The 20,791-nt window shown below is 40.7% G+C and overlaps 1 protein-coding gene and 1 long non-coding RNA gene across 2 annotated transcripts in view; one reads left to right on the top strand and one right to left on the bottom strand.

Moving 5' to 3' along the window:
* The window catches only part of TRIM71 (tripartite motif containing 71), a 56,043-nt gene that overhangs the window by 10,178 nt on the left and 25,074 nt on the right, over positions 1–20,791 (top strand). The window lies entirely within an intron of this gene.
* LOC116227137 (uncharacterized) lies at positions 5,747–12,135 on the bottom strand. The gene is made up of 3 exons (XR_004166490.2): positions 11,661–12,135; positions 9,758–9,883; positions 5,747–5,907 (listed from the first exon to the last, which is right to left on the bottom strand). It is a non-coding gene; the product is annotated as an uncharacterized LOC116227137 (long non-coding RNA).

Here is a 20,791-nt window from a genome sequence, read left to right on the forward strand (position 1 = left end):
AAAGTATCTAAGCAACTACAGCCATGTAGGTTTCTCCTTACTTAATTCTCTTTGACTTTGCTTAGAAGATAATTGGTTACCACCAAAACATGTGTCACCTTAAGAATTATCAGTGTTGCTATCTTGCATTATTGTCATTAAAACAGCTCTTTTTACAAATAATAATTTACAAAGACTTGATAGTTGGGTTCATTTAAACTTGTGGTGTCACTGTATATACTCAGGCATGGATGTGATCCAAAGGCTTTTCTTCTACTTGACCATTTTCATATCAGTTCTTTCATTACTTTTCTTATGCCTCTGAGCCAGTGAAGTGAGTTCAAGTAATATATAATTACTGACAAGTTTACTGGTGCTCCTGTCTTTGTCTCTTGTCAGCAATGCCAAAAAGCTTCTACACTGAGAGTAGAAATGGGAGAACCTTAGCCTTGACTTTTTTGTACTGGAACATACATTCACCTTGAACCATTCTTTCAATTAGTAGCTTCATTTTGAAATATCAGCCCTTATATACTGTGCAGTGATGGCGTTTAATCTGTCTACAGAAAGGATTATAATTTCTTTAGTTAAACAACTTAATAGCTTCATTTTCATTGTGAAAACAATCTGAGTTTAGCATCTCTGTTCTGTAGATAGCAACCCATCTGTGAAACCTTCTTAATGTCTATGCCTTCAGTAAAGAAGAGGGCTGCTGAGAAGTTCAAGCTAATGAAGCCACTCAATAGTGTGGAGTTCAGGCAGAAGCTGTGTTCATCCTGGGGATGAAATGAATTGGTGTTTGGTATGCAGTTAACCAGGAAACAGCCAGTTGTCTCACTTGGTACAGGAATCTCTTGTCATCTGAATGAGTGCTTCCTCTGCTTCAGCCTCTTCCAGTCAGTCTGTACATTCTGTATCTGATCTCTTTATGGCAGAAAGCAGCAGGGTGAGTTGGCTCAAAGCTAGGAGTAAGGAAGCAAATGCCAGGCTGACTCAACACTGGACGATGAATGTGAGAAAACACCACAGCTGAAAATGTGGTACGAAGACAGGACAAAAAGTACCAACCAAAGTTCCTCATCACTTGCCCACACTTGCTCTCTTCACCTTCTTCCACAAATTCCTTTCTCTTTTGCAAATCTAGCCACCCCAAACATTTGAAATAGAATTGAGACTCAAATGCTTTAAACAAATTTTTGTTCAAAGGCCACAATTTGCTTTTCATTATAAAGCATTCTTGTGACTTATTATTTCTTATTCCTAGTTTTGGTTGTTGTCTGAACATGGTACACACATTCACTCCTATTTAGTGATAAGCATTTGTGAATTTGCCTTGATTTTATGTATTGTCAGTATACTTATATAAATACAATTTTATGTAGTATTTAGAAGTATATGGCTAGATGAGTAAGATTTTTTTTCCTTAAATGAAAGGCAAATTTGATAGTTAATCTAAGAATAGTATATTGAGCCAGTGTCCTGTCAGAATTGCTGTTTGTCCTTTGGTGTGGATGTTCCTCTATCATTATAGAGTAAATGGTTCACACAGTGTCCTTTCTAATTAATTTGTATCCTGAATGAGCATGGGAAAGCCCTGAAGTGTGTCCTGTTCCTTGACACCTATTTTTCCAGCATGAATAATAGCAGAAACATGGTCTCAACTGAATACATCTACTACATGAAATTTTATCTTCTAGAAGAGAAGATTTTCATCTGTTTTTACTTTGAAGATTAAATTCCTTTTAGTGCCCTCTAAAGTATAAATACAAAAGGAAACATTTCTCATAAGCTAGGGGGTAGATTAGAAAAAGGAAGTGTTTTATGTAAAAACAAACACCAAAACAAAGAATTGAGTATAGTGATACTTCCCAGCTGAGATGACTGTGCTATCCAAATATGCTATCAGCAGGTGAGAGAAATTCAAGGAAATGTCTTGGAAATGTAGCTTATTCTTCCAGGTATTTTCTAGCATAAGAAAGAACGGTTCCAGAAATTAATGTGCATTTATATGTAGCTTACTTTAGAATGAAAATACATTGTACTAAAGAGAATGTACTTCCCTGTAATTCAGATCTGGTTGTCAGTTCTGGGGGAATTCTGAGAGTTTTGACAAATTGGTTTATTCCTTGCTTTGAGGCATTTTACATTATGGCTTATAGTTTTCATAAGGAAATTTTAAGGTGTATATGTGTAAAGAAATAGTTGCCACCTGTGTTAGGGCATTCTCATATTAGAAATACTGGCAATTTTCCAGTTGGCTTTTGTGGCCTAGACTGGTCTTGACAGACAGCTATATAGTCCCTTGCCTTCATAGAAGGGGAAATATCCAAGGTGGATTCCATAGCTGTAGATCTAGCTACTTGTTCTGGGTGCGTATATTCTAATGAAGGAGCACATGCATCTTGGGTGATATGATGTGAAAAGATATAAAGTACTACACATGTGGCCTAAGAAAGGAAACCTGTCTAACTCAGGCAAACTGCTGCCAACAGCTCACGAAGAGCGAATGCTGTTATTGAAATATACTTTCTACTAAATCAGTGAGAGTCAGAATATCATGGTGTGGGTTGCTATTCCCAGCTTCATGTATGTTTCTTTCTGAGCAGGGGATAAATTCTTGCCAAATGTGTATGGCATGACTTTTTTTTCCACTATTATTAGATACATCTAAATGCTTTTGGAAAGAAAAATCTTTATAAATCAAGGTTTAAACAGAACAACAAAAAAGAATCAAAACCAAGCAAATGAATTCTCAAAATACCCTGCTCTCATGTGGTCAAAGAAGCCACTTCTTGAAGTAAGCTGAGTTGTTTCATGTTTGATCCCATATGGAGTTACGGAGAGAAACCATTCCTTGAGTGCTTTTGTTAAATAAAGCTGTTGCCATGAATTAAGCAACACTGCCCTGGAATGTTTCTGATCATGGTCTTGCAGAGCTTGTGACCTTTGCACGGAACATGTGAACTGAAACTTCATCTTCCAGTGTTCAATAACCATGTTAAAAATTTAGAGGTGAGGCAGTCTTGGGATTTCCTTAGGCTAACTTAAATTCTGAGCGAAATTTAAGTACCGATTTATACAGTTCCTCTTCCTTTTTGTAACTAAGTCAGAAACAAAAAAAGCTAAAATCTGAGTTCTGTAAAACTGAGAATCATTTGTCAAGTTAAAACTGCCTTGACAACCTCTTAATTTAACAGCAGCTACTGAAACTTAAAATGCTGCCACCTCATCTAGGAGCATTCAATTACTATAAACCTGGATGTTTGCAGTAATATACTACTACTGATACTTAAAAAAAAAAAAAAAAATTGATTTAAATTTGATAGCCACTTCAGGCACCACGTCTCATTCTTGGTTAACTGCAGTGAGGAAGAAGAGCAGCTGAGAATCTGCATCTCTTGTGCTCTGTCACAACTTTAAGTAGCCGGACTTACTACACTGAATGCTATCAACCATTCTTATTTTTCTTGTTTACCAGATAGAAACGCTGTCATTTCTTGTTCATCTTTGCCCTGACCTTTTAAAAATAAAATATTTTTAGTTTATTCTTATATTTTGAGATGACTTCTGAGTAGTTGAGTGGCTGTGTTGTCAAAGTCTTAATGTCTCACTCTGTAGATTTGAGATTTTTTGTATGGAAATGTTATTCATTTACTAATCTTACCCTGGAATAAAAAGATGATGGATTGTAACTTGGATCTAGCAACTCAACTTTCTGGCCTCTGTGTGAATCTCTTAAAAACATTGTGTTCTTGCTAAAATTAGCTGACCAAATAATTTTGACAGCAGTACTGGCATTTGAGAGTAATGATGTCTACCATAAGGGGATTCAGTCTTTATTTTCCCTAAGAAGGAACTGACAAAGTATTTCCCACTGTTCTTGTTTTCAATAAAGAACGTTGATCAATTCTGAATTGTTCAAAGCTGGAGAAAGAGGGTCATGTTCTAATTATGTTTCTGATAGCAGTTTCAGTGAAGCTGGCTTGAATTTCTAAATATGATACATCTTCAGTATTGTGAGTGTTGTGTGAGGTTATAGTTTATCCCTAATTTACGAACACTTCCCAAGTAAGAGGAAAGTTGCACTTCTACCCAAATTTGTTGGTTTAAGCAGTCTTATCTCTTCCTGTGTGCATCTCATGTTATGCTGACCACAAGCATTTGGTTGTGGTGATTATTAATTCCTGAAAATGGATAGAAAAGGCTGACCTTGGCCCAGTCAGTCCACCAAAACTGAAGCCAGGAAACCAACCTTGAGGATCAGCCAATGCTTGTTAGTCCAAACGAGCCAATCCAGCTGAGTGCTTGGAAGACTTCACACTTGACAAAGTGAGGGAGAAGTCTGACATGCCGCTTCTCTAAGGACTATTCACATAGAACTATCTGGTGCAGAGCAGTAACACCCATATCTCAGAATGCAGTCCTTACTTCGTGTAGAAGATTTTAGAGGCATGCAAAAACTTAAGGAAGAGACAAGGTGTTTAGAGAACATGAGAAGACATCAGTGGTAGAATGGGATTGTCAGGTTGCTAAACATCCTGACTTCTGAGTCAGCAAATGGAATTAATTTCTTGGTGTGCTACATAAGCTCTATGATAGTGGTGGGTATGTGTTTTGCAGCATCTGTTCAGAAGTCATATCTCAAAACCCTCTCCCAAATGTAGTTAGTCTTCTTACACTCTCACCCATATCAAGTGTGTAACTTAGGGGTGGGATGTCATGGTGGAGGTGTGGCTTTGCTCTGTAGTATCCCTATTGTCCTCAATTAACAAAGATGAGACAGGAATAATTCCAAGTTCCTGTTCTGTGAAGGAACTTTCAAGACTTAACTTCTGAGATGGCAGTGTTGGGGTCTCTTGTGGGAGCTCTTCAGCTTCATAGAGCAAAACCTCAATAGCTGGCCTAAGAAAGAGCAAGAATGAGCCTGGTTTTCTTTTCAGTAGGTCTAGGCTGCCAGTCTGTGTTCCAGTGTCTCTTATTTCATGTCACTGTATTTTTTATCCTGGGTTAGAAAAATAATCTTGTATCACTACAATACAGACTAGAAAATAAGCTGGCTACAGGCACTGTAGCCATAGCAAATATGGTTTCACCATGCAGGCTTTATGCGTTTTTGCAGATTTTAGAGTAAGGAAATAAAAAAGGGTAAAAGATAATAAATCTTACAAAGCCTTTCCTCACATCTTGTCTTTCTGTAAACATTTAATTGTCTTCTTCACGAATCTTAAGGTTTAGGAGAGCTCTGAAATTTAATTCTTAAATGGCAAAAGTCATCTGCCAGTCCCCAGTGTTCCTAAAATGTTTGTACTTTTTGATAGTGAAAAGCTATATTGTGCTTAGTTTTGATAGCATACGGAGTAAATGGGCATTATACAGAATAGTGTTGCCACGTTTTTATTAAAACTGCTAGTTAGTGTGTATTTCCCAGCATCTTTTATATTGCTAAGTCATACTATATAAGCAGTACTAATTCTAAACTGGAGGTTTGTTGAAGAGAGGATTGGCTTAAAAATTAGTTACCTAATGATGTTTTTGTAGTGAGAAATTCTTTAGGATAAAATCTTAACTGAATAATTCTAGGTCGTTTTTGACAAAAAAGACCACAGATCAGGATTGCTTGCAGCTATTATGATGGCTAAGAATTCTGAGAAGAACAAAAACCTACCTTAAGATTTTTTTCAGTCTTTTCTGACAGAGCTTAAAGAGTTTTTTAACATCTCAAAACATGTTTGACCTCCCCACCCTTAAGCCATTTTGACACTCTTTACCGTTGCATTTCAACAGGAAAGAAAGATCCTTTTTATAGCCAAATGGCTTCCTCTTCTCTTCTCCCTCTTTTCCCTTCCACCCCCACTCCTGAGTGCCTTCCAGTGTTCAGGCTTCAGCTGCTGCCTCAGTAGTGCCTACATCTGTCTTGTTTAGATGGTCCTAAGGAAAAACAGCAGAGAATGTGACCATAGGGTCAATAAGAAGACATGTTCCTTTTCAAATTTGAAAGTAAGCCCTGTACTTAATTCTGCCTGTTTCCCTAAACTGTTTTAAATCAATCTTAGGGCTGGTAAGTATGCCTTCTCTTCCCTCACTCCACAAAATACTCAAACTGCAAAACACTTAACTTAGTCTAATGAGTTAAATGTGGTGTTCACAGGGCTGTTTCCCCTTCTACCACTTTCAGTTTGATGAAATAAACTCTTTTTATAGGCCCTGTCCTTGAGTCAGCCATTGGGGAAAGCTTCAAAGAGGAGACTGGGATGGAATTCAAAGGTTTGCAGCTCCACAGAATGTTTGCACTAGCAGTAGTGCTTGTACTTGTATTTAAAAGGACAAGATTTAGGGTCCGACTACTGCTTCTTTTGTGGGAATTGTGGTGTAAGAAAGATGGTGAGTATCAGGAAAAGTCTAAGCGGGGATGATGGAGGACAGCCTAGTTGCAATTTTGGGGAGTTCAGGATGAAGGCTGGGACAATGACAATCTGTGGCTGTCAGGAATGGGATTATAATGTTGGGGGCTGTGTTTTCTACAGGTAAATAGCTGAGGCTCAAGGGCAGGGGGTAACGTAGCTTGATCATATTCATAACATTCTGCTATAGTTGAAATTTGTTTTTGGGACAGTATCTTCTTACGTGTAAAATAGAAAACAGTTATATCAGGACTCGTGTTAGCCTGGCTCTTCTGAGGGGCCAGCTTTTGGTTAGTGGTTGTTTTGGAATACGAGCAAAGTATTTAAGGTTAGGAAATGCAGCCTAAATAGCACTGTCACTGAGCTGCTGCCTAACAACTTTGGTTCTCTAAATTTTGGGGAAAACACTGCTTATGGTGACTCTCTTCTGGACTTAATTTCTGTGTTTCCTCTAGTAAGTGCTTGAACTTTGGAATCTACTTTTCATGCTTTTGTGTGGGGAGGCAGAGTAAAATGGATGTTTGCACTGAACTCAGCACGTGTGCCGAGCTTCAGATAACAATTATTTGGCTCTTTAACATCCTTGTATTTGGCTTGTTGAACCAGCCATACAGGGCTGGCCTATGTATTCGCACACTAGGTGCAAAATGTCACCTGGTTAGCTCACAGGTGCTTTACTTTTCATCAGCCATGTGTTACTGAAAAACAACTTTGTGATTCTGTGCAGTGATGTAACCTAACCTTGCTCTCTTAGGCTTCTTTCTTCAGCTTGCTTTTGTCAACAGAGACTGCCAACGCTTGACCAGGATGTGTTTAAAGAGGCAACCTCTCTTAACATGTGGTGCAGAATTTGTTGTAAATTACTAGCTCAGACCTAAATGTAGAAGGAATGTTTTCAACGTGTTCTCTTGTGAAAATGTGAATAGGGAATTAGATTCAGAAACAGTGAATTTAATAAATGAGTCAGTATCCTCTTGGCTTGGAGGAGATAAATTTTGATTTATTGGGTGGCCTAGTATGTGATTGTCAGCAGTGCTGCAGGGGTCACCAACTGGAGTAGGCTGTGCCTGTGGAACTGGTGGGATTCACGTGCTGGGTTTTGTCAGAACCAGGAGAGCGAAAATAGAATAGCGCGGGATAGAAGAGCATAGATTAAAATGGTGTACACGTTACACTGCCTAGCCTTGGCTTTCATTTTCAACTTAGTAAAATTTGTGAGGTTTTTGAGGGTGATTTATCAAGACTGTGGTGCAGGGCCCGGCGTGGCCGCAGGCACCCTGCGCTCCTTGCCCCTCAGCTGTGTGTGCAGCCCCTGCTCTGGGGATGAGAGGAGGGGCTCAGCACCCGGGGTGCTGGAGGAGTGGGTAAACGTGCCCCGCGCACACAAGTGGCATGTGCTGGCACTAATGACGGCCTGTGTTGGAAAGCACGAGTACGGATCTGCCGCTTTTATTCCTAGTCGTCCAAGGCTGAGGTTTGGCCTCCCCACGCTGCCCCGAAACCCTCAGCTCCTCAAAATGGAGGCTGTTTGCTGATACAAAGGCAATCAGCAGTGCTGCCGGAGGGCGTTCCCTCCCCACCACTTGGCTCCTTCGGGCTATGGTTGTGCAGTGGCCAGAGCGAAGTGCGTGCTGTGGGGAGGAGGGGCGGCCCGGCCCCTCTGCCTCTTCAGCTGGCTGCTCGCACACTGTCACTATTCCAGGTGTAAAAAACTGTCTTCCCTGTTAACTTCCCAGCAAATCACACCAAACTGAATTTGGAACAGCCTTCAGGGTTGTTTTCAGCCCTTCGGTTCCCCGATGGCACCAAGAAGATGCTAATGCTCACGTGAGGGGGTTTACAAAGAGCCAAGAGCCTGCAAAACGGGGTCCTTGTTCCTTAATAGGAGGGTCATGCCTTAAAGCAGTTGTGAAACCTCAGCTGTATATTTACAAGCATAAACCTGTGGGGCCGTGCCATGTGCTGCATCATGGAGTAGGCAACGCTTCTTCTAAGTTAGTCTTTATGAAAGTACAGCTGACTTCCTCTGACTGCTTCCCCATTGCAGTCCTAAGACTTTGCAATGCCGATGATGCTAAAGGGAAGGAACAGGCTGGGATTGGGATAATTACCAGGGGCTGAGAATCCCTCAGGATTACACTGCAACTAACCACAACACTAAATAACTATTTCTCAGAATAAACCTTGAGCCGCGTGCACCTTCACATCCAGAGTTCTGCCTGCAGTGAAACTGCTTGGCCTTTTCCACATTATGTTACGCAGTTAACACAAGAGCAGTCTTTATCAAGAGGCAGCATTGGTCGCACCATGAGCTGAACTCTGTCAGTGTTACAACTGAAATTTGTAATGGCAGGGTTTCCCCCATTCCTCCGCTTACTGTGGCCTCCTGTAAATACTGTATTAGAATGCAGCTGTTATCACTTAGATGTGTTAAGTTGTGATTCTTTGTCTTTCAGATTTGATGCTTGTGTCTGGCACCACGGCTTTTCACCTGTCTTACTAATTCAACTCTAGTTTTACTTTCTGATTCAGACTTCAATGAACAAATGTAACCTTGGGGGTAAGGGAAGAATATTCATGTACAGTGTAACTGGGACTTCTGTTCACTGTAAGGGTCTTTTGACCTGCTTATTAGTGGGGGCATTGTTCTGCTAAGCCATTCCAGGACCCATCCTGCCAGTCTTCTGCACAGGATTAATCATTTCCTCTTGACCTCCTGCTCTCTTTTCCTAACATGTTGCATTGATCAGAATCCTTAACTCACAAGTTTGCTCCTGTTTTTTAAAAATGGGAGGAAAAGGAGGGGGAGAAGGAATGCAAAGAAATTAGATATAATGTCTGCTGTTAACATTCTTAGAAAGTTTTTTCCTTTTTTTTTCTTTTTTTTTTCTCCTCGTTCTTGACTCCTCCCTTCTTCCCCCAAGAAAAGAAATCCCTTCCTGGTCTGTATTAGCTCCAGATCTCAAGCATCTTGAGTGCCTGTTTCACTGGAATTACTTTTTTTAAGCATGCAACTTCCTGCAAGATCAGTTTTGTTTCTAAAGGTCATGGTTAAGCCTTACCTAGCAGGGGCTTTCTGCTACTGATCTATCAGATTAGAGCACTGTATTCAACTTTTCCATCATAGGTAAGGCAACATTGATAATATTGCATATAACGTGTTTTTTAATGTCAGTAGGGGAAGGTATTAATGAGGTCATATAGGGTACCTCCTAAGAGAACTCCATGTTTATTTTTGCTGACATCTGTTAGACCTTTAAGGGAGCTGTTGACGTTTTAGATACAAGAGTCTGCTGCCAGCCAGCCTTGATTATGTCAGGAAGGAGTACTTTGCTCACATCTTCCAGGGGTCCCTTGGATGTCTCCTTATTCCCTACCTGATACTGGTGGCTGAACCAAACTTCCCAGCAGCCTCTTTAGGATTCAAACTTCCCTTCCAGCAGAGAGGGTTGTTTTGACTCGCTGTCCAAAGTGTTAACGGCAGCCCTCAGGAGGGAACTAAGCTGAAGAAAACCAATGGAGTTAGTTGAAGCAAAGGCCTGCTTCTCATCAAACCTGTATGTACAGCTGCAGTTTCCCAGATAGTTTCTCCTCTTAGCACTTGAGGTGAAGATCTCAGCCTTTGTTTTTCTCTAAGCAGGAGAGAAGGCAAGGTAGGATTTAACACTTCCTGGAAATAAATCACTTAACCTGTGTTGTTTCTGTGAATAACGATGCCAGCTGATAAGCTGTTTTTATGTTCATGGCCTTGCAGATCAGAGAAGTACTGGGTGCCAGGGCCACTCCCAGGAGCACTTTGTGCTTCTCTAGGCTGCCTGCATTTGGCTCAGCCTTGGCACACCACTTTGTCTTCGCTAGGGGGAATGGCTCCAGAAAGCTTGTTCATGGAACTGAAAATGCAAACCTGAGCACGCATTTCTGAGTGTCAGAAAGGACAGTGCTGGAAGTGGATCCTCTTAAAGTATTTTGCTGTGTAAAGTATTTTGATGTGGTTCTTCTGTTAAAAACCAGAGACTAGTCTCTGTTCTTAGTGAAACTGAAACTCCCATGGAGCAAGAGGGGGACGGTGTGACTAGAAAGTCCATTGAGTCTGCCAAGTCTGTGTTCCTAAAACTAGGGAGTTAGTAGCTCTTATTAACCATTTGTTTTAGAGGAACCACTGAAATCCACTCTGGTTCCTACCTTGAGGTAGAGTTACAGGATCATCCTCCCAGTCAAAAAACCCCCGGTGATTGATGTCTTCTGACTTCCCAGAGAGCAGCATGTTTGGACCAAGCAAAAAGAATCCAATACGAAACCCACTTTTTCTTGCTTTGTGTACACACACAAAGGAGTTGGAAGCAAGAGATCCTTTCACTAAATTATCTCTGTGGAGGTAGAAGTGGGCCTGCTACCTGCTTGGTAAAAGACCAAGCAAAACTATTTGCATGGAGGAGAGTTCAGGCTGATCATTTCAGCCTCATACATAGGTCTGGAGGAGCTGTCTCTCTCCTGCTTCTCCCAGAAGGTGTTTTGGAATGTGGTGGGGTGGGTGCTTTCAGCTGTGCCCAAGACTTTGCATTAAATAGTTGTTTTGGTTCCTGTTGGCCACCACACCCAAATGTGCAGGCTATTGTCCCTGACTTCTGCTGCTGCCTGTTACTCTCTCCAGCAGCTCCCCCAGCATCTGTCTCCAGTGATAAGAGGCATGGTAGCGAAGAGGAACGTGCAGTTGCAGAAAGGGGACCTCTGGTCTAACTCGGGCAGGCTGGTCTTCCTTCTTCCTAAGCTCAGTGTAGGGGAGACTGCAAGGTCTCTTATTATCATTAGGTGGTGTTGAATGGGCTGCTTCAGCTGAGGAATGCTTGGGGATAACTGCATAGTGTTGTCCTTCTCATGTATTATCTCAGTGGACTGTACTGGCAGTCATTACATTCATCAATCATAGAATATTCTGTTTGGCTTTTAACTATTTTCAGGTTCAATTTGTGCATGGATATTTATAGACAGTTTTCATCCTTGAGACTGGATGCTTGAGAAAAATCAGTGTATTAGTTAATCTCTGGTAATTCCTTGTAAATGCTTTTGGTTTTATTTTTAGGGTATTTTCTTCTACTGTAAACTTAAGCACTGGCAGTGTTCCATTCAGAAATGAGAATGGAGGTCCAATGGAAGTTTTTCTAGTATAAGCGGAGAAGGTATTTTTCCTGTAGCAGCCAGAAGAGGTCTAGTCAGTCACCTAGATGATTACCATATTGTTTAACATCCATGGCATGCTCTGTTTAAGAGCAAATTACTTACCTGTAGCACTGGTAAGTGTTAGGCTGCTGCTTAGAGGGCAGAACCTTGTCTCACTCATGTCAATATGGCCATCAGAAGGCTATGTGCAAATAGGTGGATTCCATGTTTTTGTGGCAGAAGCTACATCACAGTGTGTGGTACTCAATTCTGCAATTCCAATTCTAGAAATCTCCTCTATTACCCAATCCTAAAAAAAAAATACCATCATTTGGTGACTGACTACTTTCTGTGTGAAAACAGGACTGCAAGTTGGAAAGCAAGAAATGTGGACAGGACCTATGTGTAGAAGAACTGTATTTTCTAGTTTGGCACGTCTTGCACCTATCTCAGGACCATAGACAAGAAGGCAGCACAGCAACTGCTGTAAGAGTTAATTCTCATTTAAAGTTGTAGCTTGTAGCTCTCATGTAAGCCTTGATCTTTCCCTCTTAAGAAGGAAAGCTGCGGTGGTAGAACCTGTCCTTCCTTTAGGAAACAGTGGGCGCATGCAGGTTCCTCAGAATGAATGCAACTCTTAAATGGTATCTTAAAAGCGATTTTGAGCTTGTGCTACAATGTGACTAAACCAGAATGCTTACCAAGGAAAAGTGAGCTGGCTTTCTCTGAAAGGTCTTGATGGAGTCTTCAAGTATGTGTAACAAAAAGCATCTGGTGCGGGTGGTTCTTTAGTGCTATAAGTTGAGTACCTGCAGAAAAGTTTAAAAGATAAACAACTCATCTGTAGCTTTTTGATTTGCCAACTGGCTGAACTGTGAAGTTGCTGTTCCTTGAGAAGTTATTGTTATGGTCTTCCAATACTGCTTCCCTGAAGCAGAACAGTTTCAGGTAGTGTTTGTTACTAATGCAGAGTTAAGTATGTTCTGAGCATTACAACAGTTAGCTCTTTGGAGACAGGTCTCATTTCCTGCGGTGAGTCTGTGTTCAGGGCTTGTTACTTTCTACTGGCTGTATTTGAACCTTTCCCAGAGCTTGACCTGCCCATCCCTAGTCACTAAGGTATTTGTTAAGGGTGGTGTGCGTTTCACCATTGGCAGTGAAAATACTGATTGTAAAAAGAACAGCAAGAACGTGTTTTTTTCACTCGCCATCAATGACTAATTTCAGTTCTCAGAGAATACCTTCCTTGCACCCCTGCCTGTGTGGCTCGGTCTGTGCCTAAAGGCATTGCTGTGGCTCTTGGTGTCTCATGGGAAGAGTTGGCAGTAGTTAATCCCCTAGCACTGGGGCACAGGATGGGGAGGGAGCTCTTCTATTTGAACAACTTGCTGCTCCCTGAAACAGAGAAAAGCAGTAGCTTTTACTTTTCTTACAGCCATCACAGTAAACTGTGGGCTGGGTGACCCTTTTATAGTAAATAAATTGATGGAAGATGCTTTAAAAATATGCACACTATTAAAATACACAGGAATCTCTTATTAGATGGTTGCAAACAAGCTGTTTTGTGTGTGCATGTGCTCAGCTGCTAATGGAGAATCAGTTATGCTTTTCAAATATACCTTGGCTGTATCAGAAACCACTTTGATAGCTGTGCTGCTTTTTGCCATGCAGCAGTAAAACCAACCCCTTTCTAGGAACTTGAATGCAGCCAGACCAGAACTCAGTATGTGCAGCCATTGCATTCAGCAGGGCTGTGTGTAAGAACTGGATTGGGAACTAGAACCAGAGGGCAGCAGCAGATAAAATTTAATATTCTGGAGACTAGAGAAAGGCAACACAGTAAACTGGCCTTTGCTTTCTGTGTTTGCTGCCTTAGTTGTGTTAAATAAAGTGTTCTCGTTGTTCCATCTGAAGAACCATGACCTCCTATCTCAAGTGTTTGCTAAAAAAGGGGCTTTCCAACGCGATTTCTGGACTTAAATCATTCAAGGAAATAAATACAATATTCTGGTATTCTCTAGAATGCATCCGTTATGTTCTTAAATTCCTCTTGCTCTCCCTACTAAATGAATAAAAGAAGTTACTTGAATTATTCAAATGCTTGAGTCTCTTTGCTTTACAGCTTGATAATTTCATATTCACTAATTGCACTTACAGTTCAGCAGAGTAAACTTTGTCTGGAGGGACCGAAGGGTTAGTTTAATCTCTTGCCTCCAAGACCTGAACTCCTTTCCACCCCCACCCTTCTTAAGGATAATATTCCAGTGTGCCAGATTGCCCATATTGCCACCAGAAAATTGCTTGGACCACTTCTTAAAAAATCAAAGGTCAACTCTGTGCCTTGGTGGCAGCTGGGAAACTAATGATTTAATGCCGCTTTGACCTTTGGCTTCCTAGTCCGTTGGAGTCTGACCCAATGTTTTAATTTTCCAATACTGCTGGGCAGTTGGCTTTTGTCTGTTTCCAGATGTAACTTGCATAAAGAGGCCCGTTACCGAAGTGAGAACAAAACAACAAAACATCTCAGCCTAAAAGGGGAGGGAAAAATAACAGCACCTAAGTTTCTTTTAAAATACAACATCCAGCTGTCCAGGAAGACTCGACTCTTCTACTGCGAGCAACGTCGGGTTTGCCATAACAAAGTGTGAAACACTTCAAGTCTAGCTGCAAACGTTGGACAACTACTCACAAAGTTTTTTAACTCCAGTCTCTCTGAGATGCCACTTCTTGCAGCTCTGTAAGAGGTAACTAAGTAAAACCAGTAGCTCTTTCCCATTACGCTGTTAATCTTTTCAAATCAATGTTTTTTTTTTTCTTGTACTTTCCTCGTCGAATAAGGGTCGATAACGTTTGATATGATACCAGGAAATGTGAGAAAGGTAACCAGTTGGTTCATGAAAATGTGTCTGCGAGCTGTTAATGGGGGAAGAGAAGTGTAAATTGAGATATGGAAGGCAGTGATGATCTCAGCGCAATTAGGAATTTCCTTTTTTCTATTTTTTTTAACTAACTGTGGGGTTTGATCAAGGATCAGTGCTTTGTCATGGATTGCGGGAGTATGGGCAAAGTCGGAATTGAATTATGTTTCTTTATGGCCATCACACCAGATACCGTTTGAATTTGCTATTAATGGTGTGGTAATGATGGGGAAAGTACCCTGAGGTGACTAGTCTTTCCTTAATGAAAAGGCTGTTGATTGTTTGGAAAGATTCTCCTTGAGTACTGGTGCATATGGAAATCTGCTCAAAAGCACCAATCGCTTGTTTTGTCTGACCTGCCTTCCCATCAGGTACCAATTGGATTTGAATCTTGCCTACGTAAGCTACAGCACAGCTTTCAAAGGTCAGTTCGTACCCAGCGTGTGAGAGGTTAGTTTTGCAGAGCAGATGGGCTCCTAAAACTTTTATGGTCTCCAGTCAAATCACCTCAAGCTGTAATCTCATTAAATCCTAAGTGAATCAGTGGTCTGGTTATTACTTGAAAGGGGACTTACAGGAAGCGATGTTCCTGAAGCAGTAGGTCTGTCTTGGTACTGAGTTACCAGAGGTACTTGCCTGTGTGTGGCTCTTAAAGTTGCTCCATTATTTTGATTGCAGTGAAGGTGGTATGCAGGGGGCAGCGAGCTGACTTCCCTGGAAGTGTTTCGACCCAAGCAGACTTCATTCAGTAGGTTAATTTTCTTCTGCTTGGAAATGTGGTTAAACGTGTTTTGTTCTTTTGCCTGGATTGCACAAAACCTTTGACTGGCCAAAATCCTATCTACGACCTCCTCAAACTTTCTTCTTAGCAGGCAAGGAACATGTAGAGCTAGTTTCACAGTACTTAAAATAATGAGTTAACTTCTGTTTAGTCTTGCATTTTACAAATAGTTGGGTTTGTCAAAACTTTGGTAACTGAATGTCAGTTATGCCTGGCTCTAGAGCACAGCATGTGTACACGAGAGTCTTCATAAGGACTTCTGCTGATTGTGCTGTGATAGTATTTTAAAAAAAAGAAATAAAAAAGAATTCTCCTGCATTGCCTACCTGAGCAAAACCACACTTTGTGTAAATGCAGCCTTTTGGTGAAAAGCCATACCCAAAATGCAAGCGTCTGCTGGTGCTTGTCAGAAATACTGTATTTTTAATGTGGGTGTTCATGCTGCATTTCATACATCTTGTATGTAGAAAAGACTTCTTCTTTAGGAGTGTGTCCCATAACAAGCCAGTACCACTTCCATCACAAAATTGCTTCTCTGTAGTTAAGACTACTACATGTATTTTCCCAGACTAGGGCAAGGAGCTGACTGTCTTAGCTTTTCTTTCTCCCCACTGTCTTTGTTAAGGTGTCCCATTGGACACTCCTGCCTAGTTCTGCCTCTATGGCTTTTCTTCCATCTTTACCGTTGACTATTGAACAAACCTTGTTGTTTGTTTGTTGTATTTGTTTTTATCCTGACTTAAAGCTCAAACAAGGATGCAGTGGAAGTTTAGATAAGGTTAATATGCCTGCACAGTGTAGAAGCAGTTTAAAGCTAAAAAGTGTTACGAGAAACAGCTGATGCTGTTGAGAAGGTCTGATACATTTCACACAAGTTCTTTAATTATTTTACAAATGTCAGATGCTTTCAAATTCTTAAAAAGGCCTGTGACTTATATTGCTGAACCATGCAAGGATGTTACAAAACTTGTTTTAGTTTGGTTGGGCCAAAAATATAATGTATATAATGCAAATCTTTTTTTTTGTTACTTACGGGAGCCCCATGGAATGGGTTAAAATAGTATGAATCATAACATAAACCTTGACTGGGATGGAAGGTTGTCCTTAGATTCCTCAAACCGAACCTACTTCTCTGTAACAGCATCTAGGACACAATGAAAAAGCATGATTAGTTGTTCGTTGTCTTTAAGTTCTTTCCTTCAAATGTGCTCTACAGTTTAAAAAGATATTCTGCTCTCCTTCAGTTCATAACTGTTTATTTATCCTGGAATGCTTATCTCTTCTCTCTTCTTCCAAATTCAGGAGAGCTTTCTTAAATATCTCCGTGAGGAAAATAGCTTCTTATAGTAGAACACTTAAAAAAGAACAAAATAAAAATAAATAAAATTGCAGTACTTACTTTTTGTTCTCCTGTCATGGTGCTATATCTGGGCTTTAAAAAAAACAAACAAACAGAAACAAACACAGGAACTTGAGGAGGGGAAAGGGGAGCCATAGGGTTTGAACTTGTTTGTTACTGTATTTCATCAGATTGGAAAGAAGAGTGGGGCAGAGGAGTGGTTAACGTATAGTACCAAAACTTCTGAGGACTTGGTTGTGCTGTGTCACTAGAGAGACAGCTAAAGGCGTATAAAGACATACTTGAATTCTCCATCAAGACTTGCCTTAAATCTTCAGAAAGAAATATACATGTCATGTTCTGTGTTAACAGCTTGTAAACAAAGGTTTATCTGTTCTTACTGTTCTTTAATGATGAAGATAAAATTATTCCGAGTAAACACATCTGCCTTCTAGGAACAGATCTCCTTATTCTTAGATCTGTTTTTCTTTTATGATTTACTGCGCCTTTTTGGCAGCAACTGCAGAGCTGTGTCATAATATGATACGTGGACAAGAACTTACTCATTCACTCACAAGGGATTAAAGAGTAACCTGCGGTAAATGTTTGTTATATGATTATTGAAATGCCCTGTGGCTGTTAAGACAGCCAGGTCTTCCAAAACAAACATCAGATAGTAGAGTTCATTTGGAAGTAACAGTGCACTAGCACCCAAAGGGTAACACTTTCAAGAGAAGTCTTTCATAGGATGTGACTGTATGATCCTTTTTAAAATTAAGTGGAATTGTGTAACAAGCCTATTAATCTGATAAATTCAGTTTTGGCATTCTACCACTAGCAGTGAAACTTTGATCCTCATCTTTGGCTTCATTTCTCTGAATGAGATAGTCAGATGTGCACCAAGTTGTATACTGAGAGCAGATAATTATTATTTTGACATGGATGGTACAATTAGATGGTATTAGCTGAGGAACCCTGATATGGTGTATATTTAATGTGTTTTTGGAAGCTACTGCCTGGCTCTGGGACTTAACTGCTTTTTTCCCCTTCTTTTAATGCAGTCCAAATTTGGTTTTGCTTAATTAAGTTTTCTCATTTATGAGGAATCTCAAGCAAAACCTCAACATGTTGTAATCTTTCTTCCTGCTCTGAAACATGTGTACTTACGCTAGTAAAATTTTTACACTTGTGTATTTTTAGTGTGCGAGCATTTGAGAGGATGATGGTATAGAGAGAGATGAAATGTTTGAGTTTTTTTTCTAAATGTCTGTGTTAGCCATTTGGGGTTTCAGCAAAGAAAAGCAAGTTTCTTCAAAAATGTTATCCAATAAAGACTTGTTATGTGGCTGTATAGTTATAAAAGCAGTGATTGGGACAGTGCGAGAGGAGCAGAAAAGGTAAAGAACAGAAGAGTGGGGCAATTCAGTGCTGCCTTTGTGTTTTCAAAACAGCCTGTTCCACATAATCAGTAACTGAAAACATTGCAGTATTAAACACTTGGAGTGGATTTATATGTCAGTTTTCCCAGACAAGTCTTGCCTGTATTTCCTAATAAAAGGCTGCAATTGGTCATATTTGCTCTGACCTGAGTTTGATGTGCATATGGCATTTGGCGGTAACTGGACTTGTTTAATAGGCATGGATTGTTTCACAATTAAAGAAAAAAGATTAACAGCCTCTGCTGTGGGTGTTCAGCACCAAGACAGTTCTTGTTACAGCTTTTCTCTAAAGATGGAAGAAGTGAAACGCAGGGTTGGGAGGAGCAGCCAGATTGTTCTCCATCAGACAGTCCAGCCTACAGTAGCAGACAGTGCCCTAATGCTGAGGGGAGAAGGATGGCACTTTCCTGTGTCCATCTCAGAATGTGGGCACAGTTGGCCAAGCACGCCATTTCTCATTTAGGATGTGATAGACAGAAGGAATTCCTTCCTAATATCCCAGATGATCAGCTTATGCCCTAAAGCATAAATTGGTATTGCTGTTCTTTGTTTTTACTGAGCACAGTTTCTACTGTTGGGTCACAGTAGAGTTTTATTTCTAAATTGAAACTGATGGAGGTATTTTTTGTTTGTATATGCAAGTGTGTTTAACTTACCACAAGCATCATTGCAGGCAGTCAGTAATTGCAATCTCTGTAGTGATATTAGCTTGCATTACACTAAGTAAATCTGTTGGAGAGTTAATTGTGGAAAATGGAAAAGAGACATTGTCTTGGACAAGTATATGAACTGCCTACAAGGCTGTTACTTAAACTAGTATTACCAGAATCTAGCAGTGATGTTAGCCAAATTGCTTAATTCTGCTACATGTACATTAGCGGTCCTCTTTGTTAAAAGGGCTTTGAGTTTAGTTAGCCTGAAACTTGATATACTTTTCCCCTCCACCTTAATCTTCTTTTTAAGAAAGGTACAAGGAAATGCTTTTTTAATTCTGCAGAGATTATATAATGTTATTAAAACTGCTCTAAACAAATCTGAACAGAGGCATCTCCCTCAAACAGCACTTCTAAACATAAAGCAAAAATGCTTTATGCTCCCAAATGCTTTATGATCCCATGCTTAGATTATTTTCTTTAAACCAATGTCATTCACAAATACATTTTTTTCTCTCTGAAATTTGTTACTTTTGATCAATATTCCGTACTAGTTGTGACTCTGGGTTCTTGCATTTGTTATTGCCACGTAAGCAAGGGGGAACAACTAGACTATAAATCAGAGAATCAGCTTAGTTTGGAAGGGTATTTAAAGACCACCTAATTCCAATTTTGCGTGTTGTGGGTAGGGTTGAACCTACTAGATCAGGCTGCCCAGGGCTCCATCCAACCCAGCCTTGAATGCCTCCAGGGATGGGGCACCCACAGCTTCTCTGGGCAGTTGTGCCAGAGCCTCACTGCCCTCTGACTAAAGAATTTCTTCCTAACATCTAACTTAAATCTCCCCTCTTTTAGTTTAAAGCCATCCTCCATTGTCTTATTGCTATCAGAACATGTAAAAATTGGTTCCCCTTCTGTTTATAATCTTCCTTTAACTACTGGAAGGCTGCAGTGAGGTTTCTCTGCAGCCTTCTCTTCTCCAGACTGAAGAAGCCGAGTTCCTTCAGCCTTTCTTCATGAGAGAGGTGTTCCAGCCCTCTAATCATCTTTGTTGCTCTGCTCTGGAACCATTCTTACAGCTGCACACTTTTGGAGGTGGAGGCCCCAGACTTGGATGCAGTACTCCAGATATGGGGCCTCACGAGGGAAGATCAGAGCAGGACAGTCACCTCCCTCACCCTGCTGACCATTGCTCTGTTCATGCAGCCCAGGATACCGTTGGCCTTTTGGGCTGCAAGCACACATTGCTGGCTCATGCCCAGGCCCAGCCTTCCATCACCAGCACCCCTGAGCCTTCAGCAGGGCTGCTTTCAATGAGTTCTTCTCCCAGTCTGTATGTGTATCTGGGATTGCCCTGATCCAATTGCAGTATCTTGTGCTTGGCCTTGTTGAACCTCATTAGGTTCACATGGGCCCACTTTTCAAGACTCTCCCATGTTCCTCTGGATGACATCCCTTCTTTCTGTTGTGTCAACTGCACCACTCGGATTGGTGTCATCAGGAAACTTGCTGAGGATATGCTTGACCCCACTGTCTTAAAGTCATTGATAAAGATGTTGAAGAACACTGGTCCTAAGGAGACGACACTCAAGACTAGCCTCCATTTGGACACAAAGTCATTGACTACATCCCTCTGGCTGTGACCATCCAACAGCTTAGGCTAAACATTCAGCTGTGGTTGGGAATTCATGGTTGCTTAGTTTCCTAGTGTTTAGCTGCTGTGGTTCATGTAACACTGAAACAGTTGGATTTCTCAAATATGCACTTTATATTCTTTCTTGTAACAAGCATTAGATGCTGCAGTTGCAGCATTACAGTGTGAAAGGGTAAGCAGAGATTCATGCTCTGAACATTTTTCCAAACCAAGGTACCCAGTACTGCTTGTTTAAAAACAAACCCTGCACAGTAAGACTGGTGTGGGACCTGTATGTGTGTGTGTATCCGTACACATAAACTGCAAAGCCGAGGTTTCTTTGGATAAATGTGTTCTTTCTCCTCAGTCAAGTTTTTCCTCCCTAACAATTAAGCATTATGAATTTAAGATGTCTGGCCTGGTAGGTTCTCTGCCCTCCCAGTGAAGCCCACTAAAAATATTAATAGGAATCTGCTGCATAAATAGGACTT

The sequence above is a fragment of the Phasianus colchicus genome, chromosome 6, assembly GCF_987193195.1.
Source record: "Phasianus colchicus chromosome 6, bPhaCol1.hap1.1, whole genome shotgun sequence".
NCBI lineage: Eukaryota > Metazoa > Chordata > Aves > Galliformes > Phasianidae > Phasianus > Phasianus colchicus.